The 3,523-nt window shown below is 33.0% G+C and overlaps 1 non-coding gene across 1 annotated transcript; it reads left to right on the forward strand.

The window, feature by feature from the left end:
• The first annotated feature begins 758 nt into the window (after positions 1–758).
• Positions 759–866, forward strand: LOC148563822 (small nucleolar RNA R71). Its single transcript, XR_015884925.1, has one exon. It is a non-coding gene; the product is annotated as a small nucleolar RNA R71 (small nucleolar RNA).
• The last annotated feature ends 2,657 nt before the right edge of the window (positions 867–3,523 follow it).

Below are 3,523 nucleotides of genomic sequence, written 5' to 3' on the forward strand. Positions count from 1 at the left end.
GCGCTTATGTCAATGGCCTTGCACTCTCCCTTTGGATTCTCTTCTATATTGCTTGGGAGAGTACTAGGAGGGATTTCAGTGATCCTTTTACTCAGCTAGCCCACTTGTGCTTCCAGATTTCTAATGGAAGACCTTGTTTCATTCATGAAACTTACAGTGGCTTTAGATAGATCAGAGACTAGATTTGCTAAATTAGAAGTATTTTGTTCAGAGTTCTCTGTCTGTTGCTGAGTTGATGATGGAAAAGGCTTGCTATTGCTAAACCTGTTTCTTCCACCATTATTAAAGCCTTGTTGGGGCTTTTGATCCTTCCATGAGAAATTTGGATGATTTCTCCATGTTGAGTTATAGGTGTTTCCATAAGGTTCACCTAAGTAATTTACCTCTGCTATTGCAGGGTTCTCAAGATCATAAGCTTCTTCTTCAGAAGAAGCCTCTTGAGTACTGTTGGATGCAGCTTGCATTCCATTCAGACTCTGAGAGATCATATTGACTTGCTGAGTCAATATTTTATTCTGAGCCAATATGGCATTCAGAGTATCAATCTCAAGAACTCCCTTCTTCATAGGCGTTCCATTATTCACAGGATTCCTTTCAGAAGTGTACATGAACTGGTTATTAGCAACCATGTCAATGAGTTCTTGAGCTTCTGCAGGCGTTTTCTTTAGGTGAATGGATCCACCTGCAGAAGTGTCCAGTGACATCTTTGATAGCTCAGATAAACCATCATAGAATATATCCAGGATGGTCCATTCTGAAAGCATGTCAGAAGGACACTTTTTGGTCAACTATTTGTATCTTTCCCAAGCTTCATAGAGAGATTCACCTTCTTTCTGTCTGAATGTTTGAACATCAGCTCTAAGCTTGCTCAGCTTTTGAGGAGGAAAGTACTTGGCTAAGAAAGCCGTGACTAGCTTATCCCAAGAGTTCAGGCTGTCTTTGGGTTGAGAATCCAACCATAATCTAGTTCTGTCTCTTACAGCAAAAGGGAAAAGCATGAGCCTGTAGACTTCAGGATCTACTCCATTAGTCTTAACAGTATCACATATCTGCAAGAATTCAGCTAAGAACTGAAAGGGATCTTCAGATGGAAGTCCATGAAACTTGCAGTTCTGCTGCATCAGAGAAACTAATTGAGGTTTCAGCTCAAAGTTGTTTGCTCCAATGGCAGGAATGGAGATGCTTCTTCCATGTAAATTGGAATTAGGTGCAGTGAAGTCACCAAGCATCTTCCTTACATTATTATTATTTTCGGCTGCCATCTCCTCTGCCTGTTCGAAAATTTCTGAAAGGTTATCTCTGGATTGTTGTATTTTAGCTTCTCTTAATTTTCTCTTCAGAGTCCTTTCAGGTTCTGGATCTGCTTCCACAAGAATGTTCTTATCCTTGCTCCTGCTCATATGACAAAGAAGATGGCACAGAAAAAATAGTAATAATGATATGGATCCTTTATACCACAATATAGGGATCCTTGTGTTAGTAGAAGAAAAGAAGGGAAGAAAATCTGAACTCAGAGAGAGAGGGGGTTCGGATTTTTGGAGATTTGAAGGAAAGATGTTAGTATATCAATAAACAAATAGAAGAAGATGAGAGGGGGAAGTGAATTTTCGAAAACAATTTTTGAAAAAGAGTTAGTGATTTTTGAAAATAGTTTTTGAAAAAGGTTAGTATTTTTTTCGAAATTTTTTTTTAAATAAAAATAAAAATAATTAGTTAATAAAAAAGAAATTTTTGAAAAAGAGGGAAGATATTTTCAAAAATTAGAGAGAGAGAGTTAGTTAGGTAGTTTTGAAAAAGTTAAGAAACAAACAAAAAGTTAGTTAGTTAGTTGAAACAAATTTTGAAAATCAATTTTGAAAAGATAAGAAGTTAGGAAGTTAGAAAAGATATTTTGAAAATCAAATTTTTGAAAAAGATAAGATGAGAAGATATTTTTGAAAAGATATGATAGAAATTAGTTTTGAAAAAGATTTGATTTTTAAAATCTCAATTAATGACTTGATTCACAAGAAATCACAAGATATGATTCTAGAACTTAAAGTTTGAATCTTTCTTAACAAGCAAGTAACAAACTTCAAATTTTTGAATCAAAACATTAATTGATTATGTTATTTTCGAAAATTTGATATAAAAATAAGAAAAATATTTCTGAAAAATATTTTTGAAATTTTCGAAAATAACTAAGAATTTTGAAAAATATTTGATTTTTGAAAAAGATTTTGAAAAAGATAAGATTTTCAAATTGAAAATTTGATTTGACTCATAAGAAACAATTTGATTTTAAAAACTTTTGAAAAAGTCAACTCAAATTTTCGAATTTGATGAGAGAAAAAGGGAAAGATATTTTTTTTTTATTTTTGAAATTTTTATGAAATCATGAAAATTATGCAATGCATGAAATTTTTAGATCAAAACAATGAATGCATGCAAGAATGCTATGAATGTCAAGATGAACACCAAGAACACCATGAATGTCAAGATGAACATCATAGGCACAATTTTGAAAAAAATTTTAATGCAAAGAAAACATGCAAGACACCAAACTTAGAATTCTTTAATGCTTACGCTCTAAGAATTCAAGAATGCATATGATAAACATGAAAAGACACAAAACAAAAAATCATCAAGATCAAACAAGAAGACTTACCAAGAACAACTTGAAGATCATGAAGAACACTATGAATGCATGATATTTTCGAAAAATGCAAGATGCACATGCAATTGACACCAAACTTATGATATGACTCAAGACTCAAACAAGAAACATGAAATATTTTTTATTTTTATGATTTTCTAATTTTTTTTGGATTTTTATTTTATATTTTTCGAAAAATTCTTTTGAAAAAGAAAAAAAAGGATTCCAAAATTTTTAATATGAATTCCAGGAATCTTTTGCTCTAAAGCTCCAATCAAAGGGTCAGGCATGGCTTAATAGCCAGCCAAGCTTTAGTATGTAACTCAGACATGACACGCCTGACATTCCTTACATTCAATAGCCAATTGGCTAAGAAAGATAAAGAAGCTCTTCTCTTGAGTATAAGAATTGAGACATGGCTTTACAGCCAGCCAGGCTTCAACATGCTTCATGAAACACTAGAATTCATTCTTAAAAATTCTGAAGCCATAGAATAATTTATTTTTGAAAACATTTTTTTTTTCCGAAAACAAAAGAAAAATTTTTGAAAGATTTTTTTGAAAAATTTTTGAAAATAAAAAAAAAAGAAAATTACCTAATCTGAGCAACAAGATGAACCGTCAGTTGTCCAAACTCGAACAATCCCCGGCAACGGCGCCAAAAACTTGGTGCACGAATTGTGAATCACACTTTTCACAACGCGTACCACTAACCAGCAAGTGCACTGGGTCGTCCAAGTAATACCTTACGTGAGTAAGGGTCGAATCCCACGGAGATTGTTGGTATGAAGCAAGCTATGGTCACCTTGTAAATCTCAGTCAGGCAGATATAAAGTGATAATGGTGTTTTCGAATTTAATATAATAAGATAGGGATAGAAATACTTATG

This window comes from Arachis ipaensis, chromosome B5 (genome assembly GCF_059453495.1).
Source record: "Arachis ipaensis isolate K30076 ecotype BB chromosome B5, ASM5945349v1, whole genome shotgun sequence".
Taxonomy (NCBI): Eukaryota; Viridiplantae; Streptophyta; class Magnoliopsida; order Fabales; family Fabaceae; genus Arachis; species Arachis ipaensis.